This window comes from Ciconia boyciana, chromosome 4, assembly GCF_034638445.1.
Source record: "Ciconia boyciana chromosome 4, ASM3463844v1, whole genome shotgun sequence".
In the NCBI taxonomy this organism is placed as follows: Eukaryota; Metazoa; Chordata; class Aves; order Ciconiiformes; family Ciconiidae; genus Ciconia; species Ciconia boyciana.
In genome coordinates, this window is record NC_132937.1 from 24627796 (window position 1) to 24650195 (window position 22400).

Genomic DNA, 22400 nt, shown 5'->3' on the forward strand with positions numbered 1-22400 from the left:
TTGCTTTCTCTTCACTTTCTTGCCGTGGTCAGTGCAGCCTTCTTAAGTTGCTCTGGAGAAGGAAAAGCAGCAACACTGTGTTCCTGCAGCTGCTGTATTCAAACTTACAAGGACAGACAAATTCAAAAATGCTTTTGAAACACTCCAAGGTCTTACAGTTTCCCTGGATAGCTGGGAAAGCCAGTATGAGGGTAAGGACAAGAGGGAAATCATATGAATGGAGGAAAAGCATTCTTAAAAAATAAGCAACCATGCTCTCTATGTACTAGCAGCCCAAAGGCAGCTCAGTGAGATATCTACACAGTGTGCTTCAAAGTCCTCTCTACCAGGTACCTTCTGCCTCCACAGGCCCAATGCATCCCACAGCAAACTTGTACAAATAAATAACTGTGACTGCCATTTCACAGAGTTTGCTCAGCACTTCTTAAGAGAAGAAACTCTTTCCTTCCAGTTTTCCGGTGCAAGTCAAAGTTTAAAACCCAGAACTTGGCCTTGGTTTGAAGCCCTGGTTACACTCATAAAGTTTCACAGGTTCAGGGCTCAAAGTCACATAGTTTGCTCATCTGGGATTACAGTTAACTGCTTGTACGTTCTTTGTTTCATTTTTAAGAAAAAGGAAATCAAGACTTCTGATTCTTAAACATGAAATCCAAAAATGCTCAGGTTTCTTTTTAAATTATAAATCAAGGCTACTTTTGATATAGGAGCTGAGACACACTACAAAAGCAATAAATCCCATGTTCAGATTGGATAAAGATGTCAGGCGAGCAGGAATGCCTATACAGAAGCTAGACCAGGAAATTGGTAGATGTGTCTTTCTTCCTGCTGCTCAAGGAACCAAAGCACCATCACAAATCTTTGCCCATTCCTTTTCATTCCACAGGATTTGATCTTCCCTGGATATTCTGAAAGTCTCGGTTATTTGACCCTCTTTTCCTGTTGTGTTTTTTAACCCAGTTGGAACCAGGAAGAACTAACCATCTTCACTGCAGACCCTGATTTTATAGGGCAGGCTGATTAGTTACTGGGCTACTGTGTCAAAGTCGTATCTGTAAGAAGAAAGGCCAGCCAATCATATAAAAAATGAAGTATATTAGTAGCAACCTCATTTCCCAAGCTCCCCCAGCAATATTTGCATGTTAAAATTCATCTCTCCATCCAAGCTGTGCAAAGCAGGAGAAAAAACAAAAATTTATCGTATTTCATACTGCACACGCACACACACACACAGATGACGGTAAATGCTGTTGAATGAGCCAGCAAACACTGGCTACTACAGAACCTGGCTTCAGACATTCCCACTGATATTTTTTTTATTATTGCTTTCTTAACATTATCTTTTTCAGTATGGAATATCTATTTTCACAGTCTTACAGCTTTTTTCTGTAACAACTCTATCCCAAGTCATCCCTGTTTCAATACAGCCACAACACCCTCAACTAGGTGACATTCTGTGGACATTTGTTAAGGTCAGCAATACGACTGTACCGTCCCACCCACCTGTGGCAGAAATCCTGCCAGTCTTCCTCTAGATCTGGGATGGAACTAGGAGTTGTCCCTCCTGCCCTCTGCAGTAACTGCTTGTCTGCACTGGTTCATATACTGTTCTTGTCACTGTCATTGTAGCGCTTTCCAGGAATATGTGTGGCTACTTGACTCACATCTACTGCATGTGCTTCATCCTTTACGTTGACAGATAACTGAATATGGGCAGAAACACAGTTAGCAGCATCGTCCTTCTCTGCATTGTAATTACTACCTTCCTGCTTGTCTCCTCTTTGTTACATGAGGCAAGGTCCAAGAGAAGCCTCCTGCACTTCATGGAGAAAAAGTGGAAATTTTTAATGTCTCTTAATTTCTGGAAGAGACCATGTCTGTGTGTCAGATCTCCCCTGAAGAAAGCTACCTCAGGCGTGTGTAACTTCTACATGATAGCTTTAACATCTGTTCTTTAAAAGAGGTAGATAACAGCCAGAACTTTCATATTTGTCAGCTACAAACTGCTGAACCTTGGGAAGATAAAGGCTGCTCCCACACTCGACATCCAGACTGAAGTCACTGTAGAGCGTGAAGAAGTCTGAGGACCTATTTTACCAAGGAGACACTCCAGGCTTTGCAGAGTATCATCAACTCACAGCTCAACTTGCCACAACAGCTCCTGACACCTTGGGACTATCAGAAAATCTCTACTTACTGAAAAGCAACTAAGCCTGTAGAGTAGCAAAACTAAGCTGGAGCTAGAACTGCTGTCAGCTCAGAATAAAACAAGAAGAACCCTAGGTATATTTTCAGGTTATGCACAACTCTTCATGGTTGGCTTGGCAATACTGCTGGGCACACTCACACAGCCATTTCGGTCATTAGTGCAACGGTGCATCCCCACAAACAACTGATGGGATGGCATGGAAATATATAAACCAGATTTGTCACCAAAGAGAGTGCAACTGTACCCGTCAGCCCACTAACTGAGCACTTTTGAACCACAGACGTGGCTTGTTGCAGTTTCTGTGGTTTTAGCTCTGACCTCACGATGACCAACAAAAAACCCTTTTAACCTCAGCCTAAAAAGTGATTCTTGGGACAGGAGGATACTTCCTTCACCCCTGTTGCTTCTTGCAGGGTTGAAAAGTATCAATATTATGAATTCAAGGCTAAAAGTCAGTAGGCCAGTGCTCCGCAACAAACTCTTGGTTTAACCCAGCAAAGCATTTGGGAACAACGTATCCTTGCCTCTTTCCCATCCCCACCTACTTGTTCCTGCCATCAAATTAAGGCCATGAGTCCCTCCACAGTGCAGCCTGAGGAGGGAGGAAGGAGGAGCAAGGATACATTGAGCCTGTATTGCCTCTAAACTCATTGTAACATGAACCCTGCATCTTGATTTAATTTATGGAACAGACCTGACATTCGCCATGAGACTGAACGTACATTCAGCACTTGGGAATCCTCATTAAAAAACTCAGTTATAAATCATCACTGTTGTGCAAAACTTTCTCCTGTTTTCTGTCGGTCTACAGAGTAAAGCCCAGATCTACTCACAGTATCTAAAAAATCTGCAAAGAAAAGTCTGGAGTGACACTGTGGTACTGTTCTTACACAGAAGATCCAGCAGAACATACAGTTTTCCAAGTACTACGCTTCTAGATAAGGTGACAGACTACAAGTTGTTAAAAAAATCATTTGCTCCAAAAGTTCTCATGGATCCTAAATTCTAGTAGCAATAGAGTTTATTTAAACAAAACTGCCTGCTCTGTCTGTAACAAATTCCCCAGTAAAGTAAGATATTTATAAGCCATCTTTCCTTTCACTTGAACTTTGTGCTCTGAGAGTTTCTGAAAGAGTTTGAAATTTGGATGAAACCATCATCACTACAATACAAAGTAAGGGAAATGCCATTACATCCTACATGGCATTTTAGTGCTATCTGCACTCTCCCCGGTAAAGAGGGCTGCCTCAATGTGTTCAGAGACAGTATATTGTAACTAGGCCAGATCGTCTCTCTCCCAAGGTGTCAGTCAGTGTGTTATGAAACAACCCTCAGTACTCCCTCTTCCCTGACAGTTTCAACATACGGGTATTCTCTATCCATGTTGCTAGCCTGAAATCAGTGCATGCGTTGCCCTAATTTATCTTGCAACTGCAGTTCTCATGGTGCTACAGCACGTGGAGAAAGTAAGCTGGAAGACAAAATGAAAACAGAAAAAGTAAAATAATCTGAATATATTCGCTGGTCTGTAGCCACTAGTCCAAGACAAGATGAGTGTTCTTGAGATGAGTGTCTTAAATACAGCTCTGTAAATGTGGTACAGAAATGTTTTATGTCCTGTGTTATCTGACGTACCACAAGCCAAAGCAAATTTAGGGTGGCTCAGGAACTGCAGACCTTTCTGCACAGATGTATTACGCTCATCACTGCAAAGGTAACTGAAGATTGATACCAAAAATGTGCATTACTCCATATCCTCTAAAAATCTGTAAAACATTAAGACAACTTACACTTTTATTATTGCAAATGGCTGCACTGTGTGCCTAAATTTACCAGAGATGAGAAGATGACACAATGTTTAGCTCATGCAGAAGATCAGTCCTGGAACCTGCCTCAAAACTTTCCCCTAATTCTAGTACCATGTAATTTTTTGAATATCTAAAAACATCTGCCAAATATTAAAAACATCTGCCAAATATTTGTTACCTACAACAAAAAGAGGAGCTGATACCCTCCAGGAGAAAAGCTCTTCTCATGGCTATTCCCAGAAGCAACTGGAAGATAAGTTACGCATTTGTATATCTTCTAAATCAAAATCCTTTATCCTTGCTTTGTTTATCCTGAAAATATTTTATTTTTGACTGATTTGCTGTCAGGTAGAAACCATGGTTTTCATTCCTGTCCAGAATCATAAAGGAGGGCACACACAAGTTACACTCTAAGTTACAAATTTAAAAAATCCATCAATTACACTATCAGTTGGAAATATAAAGACCCCACACATTAGCACTAGTGAATAAAATTATCATGGTTTTAACGCTGAGAAATGTGGTGTTCTCAGAAATAGTCCATTACTGTAAAAAAAAAAGAAATATTTCATATTTCAAATGCTAATCTACTGGGGGAAATAATACTTTTTATGAATTCAATTTCCTGCTCTGTCTTATAGAGAAATGTTATAGAGATACCTGTGTAAATTTATGGAAAAAGCCAATTAAGGAAATCAGAGTGGGAAATGCACTATGCCCACCAGTGCTGCTTGGGATGAAACAACTGTAAAAGTCCATTTCCAGCATGTAGATGTGCTTTCCAACAGCTTCCAGAGACTTTCAGCACTTACTGAACTCACGCTTTGCACTTGCACTTTCATCCTGCACAGGCTATACACTGAGAAATTAAATGCTGAGACCAACTGGAAGAAAACACCACCAATCTTCACATTAAACTTACTTCAAAGCACTCAGAACTGGCAAAATCCCCTCTGCTAATGAAGTACTTCTTCAGTTTTGCTCTTTATATCTGTTCTTTTCTGACTCACAAACATAACAGCAAGAATTTTTCATTTAAAGTCCATCAGATTTCAAGCTATGTATATGTACAATATATGCTCTTTTTTTTGGCAGTTTGTAGCATCATCCGCTTTTGAGTGCATTCACACAGCCCTAGAATACACAAAGGAGCGCCGTTATGAAAGCCTCATCGGAAATAAGCCAGCCTTATTTATGCTCATTACAGAGTTTAGTTTTCACCACAGAAAAAATGACTGCAGCCAAGTTTCCCTCATTTAAACTTCTTTATGAAAAGCTACCGTGTAAAATAATAATAGAAATGGACAGAAAATGGGGGGGGGGGTGTGCTTGTGTGGTGTGATGGGGGGATGGGGGGTGGTGTTTGTTTGTTTCCCTCAATGCCTATAGGGGAGAATCTAAAAATCTACCACAGAATTTTTTTCTAAATTCTTGTTCTCCCCTCCCTCAAATCTCCCCCTTCACCCCCAAATTCTGACATATTTTGGCCAAAAATGTTCCCCGGACTGTATTTGGAAGTGCTGCTACATTACTTAATGGGATTTTTAGTTCAAATGCCTCATTATTTTGACACAAACAGCTCCCTGGACATGTCACATCTCCCACACTGCATGTCGCTCGCCAGGAGGACACGGTGATCCTGGGACACTTCTGACTCAAAGTTTTCAACCAACTTTTTTGATTTTCAGTAGATATATGCATTTTCCAGTAAAAGGCAGATATTTTTCACATATTTCTTTTGGTCAAAAGTTCAGGGGTTTTGTCAAAATATATCTACTGGCAGAATTTTTTCAATCAATTCCATGTGGGAAGCTGAAGCTGAGTCCTGTGGGAAGGGAAAAGAGAAGCTTTAGCCTTGGCTAAGGTTTTGCAATTGCAATGTTATCCCAGACAGGAGGGGCTGGAATTAGTGGGTGTATGTCAGCAGAAAAAGGGAGGGAAAAAACCAATTTGCAGTCTAAAGCTATATAACTGAGTATGTTGACAATAATGCCAAAAAATAACATCTGTAGTGAGAACAGTGTGTAACTCACTGAAAGTAGACGGCAGTATTTCTGACAATAGGGCAGCGATGGACTCTGAAAACACAGGGAGTTTTTAGAAGTGATGTGAAACAAAAATAAGACGACAAGATGCTGGTTTTACCCTTAAGTACTTTGCTCCAGCTACTTATTACAACTGTAATACACAGTAAGAGAAATTCAGTTTGAATAAAATAATTTTCTAATTAAAGAAAAAATTGCGCCCTAGGAAACATGCATTACCAGAGAACTTCAGCCGCATATAAGCAAAACTGAACTGGTGAAGTAAATTATCTGTAAATATTACACATGCTGAGTTTATTTTCCTTTTTCAGCTTATGACTTAATTGCTTTCCATGTGTTATTTTTTTCCCAAGAATCTTTCTCTTTGAGTTGTCATCTGTTCCTATCTCACCCAGAACACAAACCCAATGACATGAGGGTCCAGGTAAAATTTCCACCTCTGTCCTCAGCTAGAGCTACAAAAAAATGGACCTGCCATGCCATTCCTCAGGCAGAAAGGAGGAAGTTGATTATTTGTTAGGTACTGAGAAATTTGACAAGAGACTTTTATGATCATTGCCCACAGAAAAGGACAACATTCTAGCTCTTATTGTAGAGTTCTACAGAAAAAAAGCAATGCTTTCAGCAAATGGTGAAAAAGGTGCTATGACACTGGAACACGGCCTTATAGTTTTAACATAGCTTTGGTCCAAAATTAAAATAGCTTATTTTTCAGATGACAAGGTGAGTGAAAGAACAGGATACTATCATATTACAAGATTATATAGTCTTTTGTCACACTTGCTACCTTGTATATTTTAGAAGCTGCCAGAAAACTGCTCAGAGGTGTTGGAAATGTGCAGACTTAGACCCTGCACGCTGTGGGCTCAGAAAGTTCAGTAAGACAGAAAAGAGAGGAAGAAAAAAATCAATGCAAAGCCAAATTTACAGCAAGGTGGACTTCTGTGGCAGAAATAAGGTATTAAAGGAGAAAGAAGTGTCTGTTATCCTCCAGTTCTCAGGTTCTTAACAGTCAGACTTCAGTCCTGAATACTTCTGAGATAAGGGTCTTCCTGGCTGGGGACACACCCTCAGCAAAGGAGAGAAGTCAAGTTTCTATGGTCATGTTGATCAGCTGCCATACAACCACTTACAATACATGATCACACAGCTGAGAGACTTGGCACAGAATTATTACTCCAGGTTATGGCATCAGCTTGCTGGTGACCACACTCCATTTCTTCTTTTCACTGCACATGAGCAGGGCAAATTCATTCCTCTTCCCACAGTTTAGTGGAGACGGGGACTTGGATGAAGGTTATCTAGGATACATTTTAAGAAGCTAAGGCATTAGAAATCCGCCCTTTATGAAAATGGGTAAGAGAAGCAAACATTCCAAATCCTGCGTTCATTTGCTCCTTCGCTGTGCCCCAGAAACAGTTCATTAAGCAATACTGATAGCCAGGAATAATTTCTGTGGATCCCCAAGTCACTGTGAGCTTTGCATGTCTTACAGAATCTGAAGTACCCTGGCTGCATTCATTTATACTCAAGGAAATTATCTGTGAAATTAATCTTATGTGAGGATTTGAGCATGCTCCCATGAAAAAAATACACCTTGGAACACGTAATTTTAAAAGACATCTTTGTTCATACTTCAGGTCATGGTGTCCTCCACTATCAATCTTTACTGTCCAGCCTAAAAACATTACTTCTTCCAACTATTTTCTGATTATCCTTAGAAGAAACAGTCCAGGTGTCTTATTCATACATGCACTTGTGTGTGCCCTCTTGGCCGCGGCTGTATTTGCATCATAAAAATATCCCGTCTTACTTCTTTTCTTATGATAAAAGATCCACAAATGAAAGATGATAACTGTGTGCCTGAGAAGCTGCTTAGAGCCTCGTTAGTCTCTCTACAGGCTTCTGCTTTGAGATCTCCAGCAGCTCATGAGGAACACGAAGCTGTGTTCCCACAGCTTCTACATCTCCAGCTGTATCACAGTGCCCAGCAGCAGTCACTTCATGTTGTCCAGTTCCCAGAGAGCCTTTCAGCTTCCTTCCACATTCTCATGTTCTACTTTTTGAAATATGTCCCATTTGATTTCCTTAAGCCAGAACTGTCCTCCTTTGCTGCATCTAAAGATCAGACACACCATTAAATGCCAACAGGGTAAAAATTTATTGTCCATTAGAGGAGATTTAGTAACTAGCCATTTCTATAGTCTTAAAATACAGCAAAGATGACAATAAATTTTACACAACTTCCAGTGCTGGTTATATTAAGTTGAAACAATCCTGTGTTCACCACAGGCTGAGCATCCAGCAGGGATATTGCATGGCACAGCTGACTCTTAATTCATTAACACAAACACAGTTTGAATCCTTACTCTATTTACCAGTGTGATTTCCACATTGCAGCTGAGAGATGGACTACCAAAGGCTCTCTGAAGCCCAGAACACTCCTGAGATTGGGGGCACCTTTTATCAACCTTCCCTTTGTCGCTCGATTGCTGACAAGTCTGTTGCATCTTTGGAGAAGACAACGTTGCAGTCCTTTGGACTGCCTAGTCTGCCCAAAGCCAGTAAGGTGACACCCCACTGGGACATGCTGAGTGGATGGTGTCTCGTCTGTGCCCTGAGCCCATCCACACACGTACATCACCCCCGAGGATGAAGGTGTGGCCGTGTGCTCCCCCCGCACCGCACAGGCAGCAACCACCAGTCGGGATCGTGATGGCTGCATCCAGCTTATGCTGGACTTTGGGTACAGATGGCAACACAGCAGCCAAGGGCTGTCTGGAGCAAGGACCCAAACGTCTTGCTGGTATGCGAATATGACTCTAAGTCAATCATCTTAAATAGTGGACAGCCCAGGGCCCGGTGGGCTCTCCCGCACAGCAGCGGGCTGCAGGCCAGGACCTCCCCTTGAGCAGGGACCCCTCTCAAGGTTACTCCTCGAGGCTGAGAGATTCCTTGCTGCAACAGATCCTCGGCAAGGGACTAATAGCATGCTACACTTTGAAATCTTAGCTGAGGGATATAAAGGGCTAATTGCACATATATAACCCTTTAGACATAAACCATTGACCAAGTCTGAGACTAGGATTGGATCCAGCCACACCTAGACTCCTCTCTGAGAAGGAGTTTAGAAAGCAAGAGAGTCCTTTCCGAACCTCATGACTGAACAGGTCTCCCTGACAGTTTTGTCCAACCCTGTCCTCTATGCAGTAAATAATCAAGTGTACCTTGCCATTGAATCTTGTTAAACCACTGTCACATTTACCATTGAACTCTGTTAACTCACTGTTTTATATCAATAAAGTATATTGTTGCTTCTCTCTTACGAGTGAAGTGCATTCTCACTCCATCCACAACAAAAGGGCACCCAGAAGTTTTTCCTCCTGCAAAAATGAGCTAGGTCACATGGGGCAATCCATCAAGCAAGGAGTATGAAAAACTAGACAATATAGCCTCAAGCCCTACCGCGGGGTGAATCTAATAGCAAGTTAAATCTACATTAAAAATCAATAAGCTTTGCTATCCAGCCTGAAGAACACTCTGGTGAACAATATCACAATATTTTTCTGAGTCTTTGACTCTTCCTTCTATCCATGTGTTCTCCCTCCCTCTTCTTCCCTGTTTTTGTACTAGAAGTTTTAAGGGCGTGTGCTGCAAAAAAAAAAAAAAAAAAAAAGTGTTTCTCCAGGTGCAGGAGGCTTACTTTGACTTTAGGCACAAGAGGGTGAGACTCTTGCAAGTTCTGACTTCATTTGGGATCCAAACACAACTTGGCAAGTGCCACTGTTCTGAGACAAAACAAAAAGTTTGCCCAATTCCTCCAAAACCGACCTTTAGTTTGGAAGAGTAGGAAAGAGCAACAGCTGTTTTATTCCTGGAAAATACTCTTGGAACATCTAATTCGTATCTTTCTAATTAAACTTGTTCAGAAAGCACTGTATCCACAGGGCTTACATTGCACAAATAGGTTTTTTTCCATCTCATTAATATCAGAACAGCCTCTCATGAAAACGAAAACAAACACTATAAAAATGGTTTGTACTACCCAGCATTTGAAATCCCCTCTGAGACTTTTGATAGCAGGATGAGAAGTTCTAAAGCTTTGATTTGGAAGACAGTAACCTTTTACAGTTTGCAACGCAGATCAAGTTTGACTATTTAAAGCCCATGTAACACTGAACAGTAAAGATTTAAACACCAGATTGGCAAGAGGTTCCCTGCCTAAACTGTGCTTTCTATTAACAATAAAAACACAAGCAAGAGGAGCCACAGAGCAGACATGATCTCTAATCCTGGAGACAGAAAACACCACGGCTGTTTTGGCTTCCTGCTCACTTATATTCTAAAACTAATTTCAAGCTAGTGAGCATGACAATGTTAATACTGCAGAGCTCAAACTTTATTAGAGAATAACTAAATGCAAATATTTGATCAAATGACAAGTGGCATTGTTTCTATTGACAACTATTGTTTGTATTACTGTGACCCACAGGAACCCTAGTCAACAGCCAGAAAAGCAGAGATACAAATGATGACAGCTGCCACAACGAGTGCAGATAGATGGAAGAAAGCACAATTGTCCCATTTTCCAGTGGATGAAAGCCTGGCAGGAGCTTTACTCTCCTCAGGAGCAGAGCAAGGGAAGGTCACAGCCCAACTTCTTCCATTCCACAGAAATTATTTTGCTTGAAGAAACAGAAGTCTGTGGGGAAAAGCAACATTAGACTGGACTACAGTGACCCATGTGCTGACACTCTTCTCCTAGCTTCATTCTGTCCAGCCCAAAAGCAAGCAGAGATGTCGAGAGCAGACGGCATATTCTAGGTCTACAGTTGCGATCATAGGTGTGCTGGGGGTGAAGGCTTCCGCCTTTCTTTTCTCCAAACTCATGAAGCCTCTGGCTGCGCACCACAGATGGGACTTACGAATGAATTTCAGCGTGCCTGGGAAGGGTCATGCTACCACTTACCATGAAAGTGTCACATCAAAGTGACCTAAAAGGCAGCCCATACCGATGCCCTCAGTCTCCTTTTCTTACCGTTTATGCTTCCAATGCCCTTCTAAAAGGTGACTTCCCCACACCAAAGAATAACCTCAGAGCAGCACTGTGACATGGAGTTTCAGCTTAGTGCCTACAGGAGGAATTGGGGCTTCTGCTCAACAACTGCAGCTTGAAACACACTACCCTTGTTTCCGTGGGTGGTATGAGAAAACAGCTGCTCGGTTTGCTCTGCACAGCCTTGCAACAGGCTGCGAGCCATGCTCAAGCTGCAGCTTGCTGTGCTATCACTGGGGAGGAATGAAGGGGGAGGGGAGCTTATCAAAACCAAATACTTTACAAAACAGGAAAATTCAGCCCCCAGTTGAGGGCAGCTGTGGCACATTAAGATATAAGTGTCAAGTGAGTGACACACTACACTGAAAAGGTTATTTTGCATCACAGTTTTTCAACTGTGTTGAAAAAGGATTGAGAGTGAGAAATGAGATGTGGAAGGAAAGGGTTGAAGAAATTACATGAAACCATAAGAACAAGGTTCAAACCGTGTCCCAGAACTTGGAGGACAAAGTGCAGTCTCTAGTACACAACTGACTGTTAGCACATGACAGTCTGGGAACCAGCACGATGATAACTGGCAATTGCAATAGAAGTGCTAAACTTCTGCTGGCCTAAGGCAAATCACATGCCACTTATTTGACTTTCCCTGTTATTTCTGTCTGCCTGAGAAAGGAGAACGAAGTAATATTATGACTACATCTGGCACACCACCATAAATGTTTTTACAAATCTGGTACAAGTCTCAGCTCCCATGCATACCAAAGCTGAAGGCTGATCAGATTCAGCATTGGGTTCAGGTCAGTTTAAAAGCATAAAGCACTTAAGTTAGCTCTGAACTTGATTTAAATCCCCCGCTAAAGCTTGAATTCTGACTGAAACCCATTTCTGTTGATATGAGAGGTGCAGTGCACACACTGATATATCATCAAAATTACCTGTACGTGTGAGACGCTACAGTTTGCAGGGCAGAAAATTAACAACTCTCTCAGAGGTGCAGAGAGATGACCTATACTTTGAAATTCAACTTGTGCAAAAAAGAAAAACCAATAAGAACAAAAGCCTGCAAGCCAAACAAATACTCCTCAATCTACTCACAGTTAAGTTTCACCTCAAAAGTTGGCAGGACGTATACTCAATAAGAACCAAATCAAATTTGGTACAAAACCAATAACTGAGTAAACTACTGGCATAAAAATCTCTGCTAATTCCAAGCCCCCCCCTGCTAGGAGCTAAATCTGATGAAATGCCAACTACCTTCTCTGAGGTGCTGAATACTTTAAGGTCCTCCTGAAGCTGGTGGGAAATCAGCAAGTTCAACACTCTCCAGAGCAAGGCCCTGTATAATGAGCACCTGAAAAGGCTGGAAAAGAGACAATATGGGGAAGCAGCAAGTGGCACAGAGAAACTGGAGCGTTTCTGCCTGTTTGCTGTCTGCCCTAGCAGAAGAGGTAGGGAGGTTCAAAAGAAGCTGGCAGGCAACAAAAGATTTTTTCACCAAATACTTAAACTGAAGGAGCATTTGCCACAGAAAATTGCAAATCGGAAATGTTTTAGAGAGGTTCCAAAAGTGGCCGGATAAATCCATGTAGGGAAGATTACTCCCACATTTTTAAATGGAAAAATACCACCTACAGCTCAGAAACAGACAGCACGTCAAGGAGATGTCCCTATTTTCCAGCTCTGTTTACACCTCTTTCCGGGAATCTGCTGTTGACCATTATTTCCTTCTGAAAGTCAGCAGCATGCTCAACAAAGCCAAAAGTCTGACAAATTAACACCATCCACCAACACAGAAATCACAATCTGCTGCTCAGGTGCTGCCTTTGTAGGAGTTTTTTCAGTAGAAAAAGAGGCTTTTTTGGTTGGGTGCTTAGCCTTCTTGGTTGCTTTTACAGCCCCAGAGGCCTGTTCCTATTGTGCCTTTCACACTCCAGGTTTCTATTTTGTTTTAGCTGTAACATCAGCCCAAGCTGCCCTTCTGGGCTTTCACAGCCGCACATGTGCACTCCTTTCTATCTCTTTAGAGTAGCTCTTCTTGTCCCACATTGACTGTGGGCAGGTGGATTTTTGGGCTGACCTTGTACTGCCACAGCTCTTAACTCTTCATGCAAGCAGCAACCACTTCCTCTAAAAAGTGCCCCTTTTCCAAACCGTTCTTAGGGATACACTTTTGTCTGCCTGCAAAAAGAAAATGTCTTACTTGTGCAGCTCACCCATGGAGATCAAAAGGATAGATTTCAGTCTAAAAATGATGAATTTAGGATTTAGATTTTGAAGTGTTTTGATAAGCATGTGCTTGTTTCTTCTGTAGAATATTTCTGTAAAAAATTAGGTTTTGCCTGTTGAAAAAACTATTTGTTTTACTTGAAACTGACAGAAGAATTAGACTTTCCATCAAAATAATTCTTTGTTTGACTGCAAAGAGATTGCTTTTGCTATTTTGGAAATACAACACTGTTTGTAATAAAAGCGTTTCATTTTGTCTTGCTTAAAAGCAGCACTAAGCCTTTTAGGTTTGAATGTGGTATCCCGTAGCACAAAAAAAGACAATAGAGAGAAGAATTGGGCTATTCATCTGGAAAAAAAATTTGCAGTAAAACACTTTGGAACCAGGTAGGTGAGGAAAAGTATTTTGCTGTAGTAAAAAGACTCATTTTCTTTCTGTTAAAGCTCTGCTGTCACCTCTTCTTTTGCTCACAGGATGTTAAAGTATTGTCTTTAAAATTGGTGTGTTTTGAAATCTTCATAATATACCTTTCAGGAATTCAGAAATTATGAAAATCCCTCTTAACTTAAAAAAAGGCACAGATGTTCAGCATTTCTAAGAATTCAGCAGTTTGTTTCTTTAGGATATATAATACTTTTATGCAAAACTGATACAGTGATATGTAGGAAAATATGCAAAAAGAATAAGAAAATACTTTTTGTACAGATCAGACAGATATTGTCTGCAGATGAAACACCTTCCTGAAGACATGCTTGTAGTTCTGTGGAATAAAATGTTTTACTGAAAAAGTAAAAGTTTGCTCAAACCTAAACAACACTAAGTATCTTCAGCTTCTACTCAGCATGATTCTTGCTAGTCTAAGAATACTGAAAATTCAAAAACTTGGTAACAATGGGAAGAAATAGAAGATAATAAAGACCAGATCATATACAGTCCTGACAGAACTTCAGTGGACTTCAGAGCTCTTTAAAAGAGAGGAATATTTGACCCATAAACCTCTAATAAGCTTTTGTGTGGTCAGGGGACTGTTTAGAAATAAATTTAGGAAGGAAGTCAGGACTGAATCATCAATAATTCACAATTCAGCCCTCACAAAGGTGAACTTACAAAAATAGTATGTACAATAAGCAATTTATTCGGCTTTCACTATTAGCCAGAGCTGCACAGCTAAATACTAGAATTTTACTGCAGAAATCTTTACAACTGAGAGATGAGACAGTGGCTTTTTGAGAGAGACATTTTCAAAACCAGGATTTTTGTACAGGATTATGCCATATCATGACAGGCACTGAAGCATCAGTAATGGAAATGCTATCATTGAAAAAACAATGTTTTTGCACTAGCCAAGCAAAAGCTATTTTTGTTCCTCCCAAAATCAATTTAGGCAAGATTTCCTTGGGTTGATACATTTCTTTGCTAGTGCTACGTCTTTTTTCCTTCTTCCCTCCGACAACGAAAACCAGAAAACAAACACTGAACCAAATACATCCCTGGCTCAACCTCACTGATTTATTTGCAGCAGGAATGGATCTGACAGCCTACATCACAACAAACTATGTGCAGATTCCAAAGGCAATGAATAATCCCCTCGAGGCTCAGATGCAAAACACATGCATTGTTCCCATCCCTTCTTTTGCTACTCTAGTATATGCTTGACATTACTCTATGCTCAGTACTCAACACATGGCAGCACTTACAGACCCCCAACAGGCATTTTGTAAGAGAAGACTTTCAAGGCAGGTTCTGCAAGAGCTGAGCTGGAAACACAGAGGTGGTTTAGCAGAACTGGCTGTTAGAAATCACTTTCAGCAGGCTTCTTTCCCCAGCACTGCTGGCTGTTTTCCAACTACCTACTCCTAGTCCATGATGCATGTTGTCCTTTTCTTCCACAGAGTGGCTCATCCCACAAAAAATGGTTGTTGTTTGGCAGCACATGTCTGGATTCTGCCTGATTTTCTTGAAAATGTCAAGACTTGCACGTGCCTTGTTACAGCTTCAACGGGTCTGCCCAGTGCTGCCTTCCATAGCTGCCCTTCCACTGTGACTGCCCATCCAGTGTCCAGCTACCCTCCTCCTTAGGCTCTAGACTTCCCTATGAAGTTACTGCCCAAACTGTCCAAAACCCTGCATTTAGTTTCCCCACATAATCTGATTTGATTAATTTGGCACAGCCTTTGATTACCTTTCATTGAGAAGCATTTGAGAATATTTAAAGATAAGAGCCAAGCACAGTTACTGAACAAGCTCTATTTTTATCTTCAGTCTCCTTAGTTTTCCAACAGTCTTTTCAGAAGGTTCTTTTCCAGAAGGTTTTTTTCCATAGTTCAAGTCTCAGCAATTATTTTGTAAGGCTCCAGGGAAGCTGTTGGGATTTTCTTGTCTGCTGTCCTTAAACAATAATTCTGGTAATTCAGGAAGACTGTAACACAGATGCAGAAATGAAAGATTAACTCTAGCTCCAGCATTTGAAATCATGTCCAGCTCTCAGCCACAGCAGTGTAAAGTGCAGAAAGCAAGCAAATGAAGGATAAGCAAAAGCATGCAGTTACACGCACACACGGTAAAATCAAGAACACATGAAACACAAGAATTGTAATGAAGACCTCAGTTGGATCCCTGCAATTATAGAGAAGAAGGTTTGAGCAATTGTGCACTACAGCTAGACTAGAACTGAGAAGAGAACTCTTAGCACAGGAATTTTCAACTAATTCTCAACTTGCAACAACCCAGCTGACCTTTGTCTCATTCTATTGGCAATGCATAAACAAAAATAAGTGAGTTTCACTAAATTTGCAGCCCTCCAGATGGGACATTTGTTAAAAAAAAATAAATATATATATATATATATATATAAAAGCTTTTTTCAAACTGTAGATAAATGATTTTCCTCTACAGCCATATATCCTTTAGAAGTATCATACTCCAGCTTGCTGCAAGCATCTGTGCCGATATATGGGAAAGAGAGACAGAGAGAAGTTCAGAGCACATGAGCCCATTTTATCGATCATCTGCCATGGATCCTTCAGACATAAGGGATCAACAAGGATTTTTGGACAATACAGTGTAAGCCACAACTCTGAATTGTCTGTAGGAAAACCAGACAATGATTGGCAGATCTTGGCCTGCTGACAGTAATACCCAGTGGCAAACACTGCCTTGCTTCTGATATGCACCATCTGAACACTTCAGGACTACTCACAGAATTGCTGGGATTTGCCAGCTGGGTTTCAGAACTGAAAGGCTGAAAAAACCCTCAGAATGAAACAGAAAACTCCATTCCCTTTGTTGGAAGGAAAAGGTAGAGCACTAAAACGTATGTCAAACATACAGTTTCCCAAGGGAAAACATCCCTTTCCAGCCTGCACTCATCCTGCTGCCTTTTGTTCTACACTCACAGTCTCACAGCAATGAGTAAGTTTTTGGTGATGTTTATGCAGAACCTAGCACAATGCCTGTGACTCAGACACACAGCGCTACTGCCATCTGAGTTATTACTCTTTATAATAATAACAATAAAAATGCTTAATACCCAAGAGGATTAAAATTTATTTTACTGCTTGGGCTCCCTATAGAGATATAGCTTGAAAAACCATCTGACAAACAATACCACGTACACCCATTTGCTGCAATGGGGTTCATGTGTGTGTTTACAGACCTCCCTCTGAGTCTCAGCAACACAAAACATCCATGTTACAGCCAAAGCTGCGTGATGTCATGGGCCCTGCTTTATCTGTTGAGGTACTCAGCAAACCCCTTGTCTGGTGGTCGAGACACTGTTCATCACAAAAGCATGCTTCCTATGAATCTCTATGACTAGCCACCAATTAAGTGATTTTTTTTTTAATGCCTGACAGACTCCAGAATCTGTTCAAACATACACTAAATACAGAGGAACCAGAAGTGCATCAGAAAGCCAATCTATAACGGAGACAATTGTGTGAAGTTTATCTGTTTGTACTTCTACAGTCACACTGACCCAGGACACTTCTGGTCCTCCAAGAATAGCAATGTATTAGTCTTCTTTCAAACTGTAATAAGGTCTGGAAGGTAAACATTTTAATTTATATTGCTTTTAATAATTTATAATTTATATTGCTGGGTAATTAACATCATGCATCTCTATAAAGAGTGAAAGAATAAGGATTTCATCACAGTCCCCTGCTGCCATGGACTCATTTCTAGTAGGAAAGCCCAAACAGAAACAGAAATCTGCAAGCAGAAGTGCAAAATGCACATGAGAAGTGCATTTGGATTAATTTTCATCAGATCTTTATCCAAATTCACACCTGTCCACTTAGACCACAGCATGCTCCTGCCAACATGTGGAATTCAGAAAACACATTTATTTAGTAAATGGCACATTATGTAATTCGTAATCAAAGAACAACATCGTATGTTTTACAATGTTTGGAGGAGCCCATGAAAACTTTATGATGTTCAAAGATCTTGTTGCAAAAAAACCCCACAGTATTTTCATTCCGCTATTCAGGTGAGTCCTGCTTTCACTGCTTCTTGATAAAAATTGGATTCCTCATGGTGCAATTACCCTCCTGCCAGCCCTTCCACCTGCACTGGCTGTCTCAGTTGTCCATTTGGACATGACCAAACAAGTGAAAAGGTGCAGGCAAAGTCAATGGTATTGCCATCCTGTGTTGTGTTTCCACAGGGTATAAGGCAGGAATTAAGTAACAAAGTTTGTGATTCTGCTCAACTGGCTTTGAACGTTGCTTTAGCACAATTCTACCTCTGAGTTTGCCCCCCAAGAATCAACCTTAAAACATCTGCCAAGCTAATTCTCAACAAGAGAAAAATATTTTGAAAGGACAAGGACTGATTCTGAGGGCTGACAGCCTGATGTGGTGGAGCTGTGAAAGCCTTCACAGAAGAAGGGGTATAGGCATCAGGGTGATCTCAGGTGTTGTTCAGGCAGGTCACCTCATGACAACAAAGATCTGATGGGGGGGTAGATCTGGACTCCTTGGTAGGACAGACGTCACTGCAGAGGCTCTGCGGTGCTGTTCAGGCAGATATTCTGGATATCCTTACATCTCAGGTGAACTCCCCAAATGCTTCTGGAGCCAGTGCTGTGTGTGGGATCCCAGACAGAATTGCTGTGGGGTGGAAGAAGTGGAATAGAGCTAGACAGGAGCTGGAAGCTTTCTGAAAGGCCAATGCTTAAGCCATGTTGGTGCAAGAAATATCCGCAAACTCTTCTCTCCTTTCTTCATGTTTTCCTTGCTCCTTCTAAAACTGAACTTCGCTCAATGATACAGCTGCTTTAGCAGAACTCAGCCCTTTCCCCAGTGAGACACCAAAGCGTCTTTGAAGATTCAGATATTTGAAGGGATGGGAATGGTCAAGCCCACACAGAGGGCTGGGGAGCAGAAAGGGCTACACAGAGTCCTCAAGCTCATGTGAAGTTCTGCTGGTTGATCCCAGAAGCAAACCCAGTGAGGGTTTTGCAAGCTGCAGTGAACAGACAAGCCCACAGTTCACATATCATTGTGTAGCACTGGAGAGCAGCAGGATGTTTTGACAGGATTGTCTTTTGCTTGCCACAGGCTACAATCTCCTGGCTTAATGTCACAGCACAGCAGTGACTATTGACTGGAATTAACACTACCGCTTTGACAACATCATCAGAGTCTTTGATCTCATGTTTAAATCATCACACAAACAACTCTGAGTTGTGCTGTCTTTTATAATTTTTTCTGTGGAAAGAGACAGGCATCTCCAGAGGATAAATGAAACCATGGGCTACAGAAGGACCACAGATTAAGGAGGTATCTAACCTAAAATCTCAGTTAAGTAGGTGGGAAGACTCTAGAGTGAGGTATTCATGGTAACATTGGGTGGTAGAAGGAACAGGAATTAGCAGAGCAAGGCAGCAGAAATCAAAACTGACACTGAACTGTTAGCACTGCCTAATTTATTCTGTATTTGTAACAAGCTTGAGCTGAGGTCCTTCGGCGAGGCCAATGGAACAGAATCACGAAGTCCCATGTAGCACTGCTGTCCTGTGGTCCCCTGTGACTATGGAGGGGCACAACTGGTAACGTAAGCAGGGGATTTAAGTAGGCAGGATTTGACAGTAAAGATCAAAGGTTTTTCTCTGATCTTTTGAGAAACTACTAAGCCTCACAAGCATAACTTTCTCAAGCCTTCTGAGTTTGAGAGCATGATTTAAGAGACAGTTGACACATTGAGATCCAATGATGACTCGAGACAGAACAACAATTTAGTTCGCTAGAAAAAGTTCTCTGAAAATGATTTATTTTTAAAATTTTTTTTCTTAATACTGGATTCAGCCAAAAGCCAGGAGGAAAAATAGTTTCAAACCCTTTCCCAATAGCTCGATGCACCAGTACCTAGTCACTTGAACCTATGTGGAGTACTAAATCACAAAGGTTCGAGAAAAGGACTGTCTTTGTCCACTTGAACTAGAAAGGAGCAGCTTTCCTCCTCAGACAATGACAGCTAGGCCAATCTGCCTGTGGGCGGTTTAATTAAAGATCTGTAATCTCCCAGAATTGACTGGCCATGTTTCCGTATCCCTATTCTTCAATGATAAATCATTTGTTACCATCGTGATTAGAAGCATCTGCTCTCTGTCTGAGGGAAAAACACTCTTCTAACTGGCAACATACAGAATGCAATACTGGAAGTGCCTTTTTTTATTCTGACTTATCCAAGTCAGGCTAACTTGCATTTTGATGCAATACGTGCAGTAATGAATAACAGCATAGAGTTAAAATAAAATTGATTGCTCATATGCTGCATTACCAAGCTTCTAGCAATGACCTGAAACAGAAGGGAATTAAAAAGACCCAGAACAGCATGAAGAGTCACTATATGTAGCACTACAGCAGGAGAAGCAACCATATTTCCTAGTACCAGCTGGCCACCAGTTCAAATCCTGACCAAACACACTTATGCAGTTAATGCACAATAACGATCTTGTTTATGCTCTGGTTCTTGTCTAAATGATGCTTCCTGGGAGTTTAATGTAAATCTAGTAGAGTACAAAAATTCACATCAGTGGGAACTGGACTGTGGTGAATGGAACAGTGACTGAGAAGACTCCAGGCGAGACTCAAAGGGTCAGTGATCCCGAGCTGAAACAGAAGACACAAGCACAAGTTTAAAAAGCAAGAGAGGAATCAGATTGCTGGTTGTGAAAGGAAAGGAACTCATGCTGCCATCAGCCCACATTATTGCAGCACGATGACGGCAGAGTCTTCAGAAGCATCTCTGAAGTAAGTCAGAAGATCCTATTCAGCAGAGCCAATGAGCATCTATGGATTTTGTGGCTACATATTAATTGCTTACAGAACTGCTTCCAATGAAACTGTTCCTTTAATCATGTAAACCAATGTTTACTTTAGTCCTACATTAGGGGACAGGCCACATATTGACTTACTTTTTAGGGAGACTTTGCATTGTTGCTTTCATCCCTTTAGATCCCTTCCCTGCCCCCCGGTGTCTTGTCTCTGGCATTGTGTGACTGGCAGAGCTGGGAAAAATGAATCCCAGATGTTACATTTATTCTGACAAGTGGAAACAAACAAACAAAAAATTTACCCTCCTAGTGCTGGGCAGATTGGACCCAATGAGCTCCACCCATAATTTAGTATTTTTCAAGGCCAAAATCAAACTCCAGACGTGGCATTCATCTGGCCAAATGTAAATATATACCCCTAAGCTTGTGCCCTCAGGATCTCTTTAATAATCAGTGAAGAATAGGCAAGTTCATCTGATCTGAACCATCAATCTTGGGACGAGTTAAACTGCACCCAAGAAAGTGTCCTAGAAGTGTCCTCTTCATTGGCCCTGGAGAAGGTCTGGACAAGCTGAGAAGTGGACACCTATACATGAGACATTCATGTTTGGTCAGATACATCTCATTTACAGTGACCTGGGATACCATTGGACTGTTCTATGTTGCACTTAATGGTTTTATCTCTGCCACACTGGGGAACACCAAATAGCTACACTCAGTTGTAAAAAACTGACTGCTGCTAAGTCTGTATTGCTGTGTGAAGTTCAGACACCTGGGGCATGACATCTTCATCTAACTCATGTAAAATCCAGCATGTGTACATAACACTGCAGCCCAACAAGCAGTACTGAGGATATTCTCCGCTGCACAGAGATATTTCTAACCACCACATAAAGAAAGGATAGAAATTCTGGAATATTTTTAATTTCTGAATTATGATCATTTGCAGTAAGTCCTCACCTGTCCAACGATTAAAACATTTAAAACCATAAAGCACCGGAAGCAAAATATAACAAGTGTTTCATTTAGAAGCACATGCCTACATATTCTCATTAATTTACATAACTGAATCTCTCTCCAGCTGTGGAAAACTTTTTTCCCCAGCTTTCTGATCTTTTTTTTTCCTTTTTTAATATAGGCTTTTATGATTTTATTCTTTTGATTTATTTCTTTTTGGTGATCATTTCATAATATTGAAGTGGCAGTATCAGTAAATAAAATACTGGACCAGTCAATGGATCCACTGTGTGGTTCTTATGCTTCTGTGTAAATTTTTGCTGCTATGAATGCCATTACTCAGAAAATAGTACATTCCTCCACTGTCGTTATTCCTACACCTCATGAAGCAGACCTGCAAGAGATTCAATTCTTCTATCCCATTCCAATCCAGCTGAATTACAATGCTCATTATCATTAGCAAATTGTAGCAATAATGAAATTTAAAAAACCAAAGCAGTTTGTAAAAATGACACTCCATAAACACTAAAAGATGTTACCCCTGAACCAATGTCATTTAATCAGTATTATTTATACTAATTCATATAGATGATGCTTTTTACAGATTCCCTCTTGGATCTCTATATTCCACGGTGATGGGAAAGCTAGTTTAGAGCACAGAATGCTACATATACTATATCAGTTCCCAAAGCATAAGAAACAGGACCCCATAAAGCAAATAAAGTCAGGAAACACTACCACTTCAGACCATTCAGTTTTTTAAAGCTAGGTTCTGGCCATTACAGATGTGAAAAACTTGTGAAAATACAGCCAGAATCTACA

General features: G+C 40.9%; 1 protein-coding gene across 5 annotated transcripts in view; it reads right to left on the reverse strand.

The window, feature by feature from the left end:
- Positions 1-22400, reverse strand: part of ADAMTS12 (ADAM metallopeptidase with thrombospondin type 1 motif 12) — a 175179-nt gene that overhangs the window by 110154 nt on the left and 42625 nt on the right. The window lies entirely within an intron of this gene.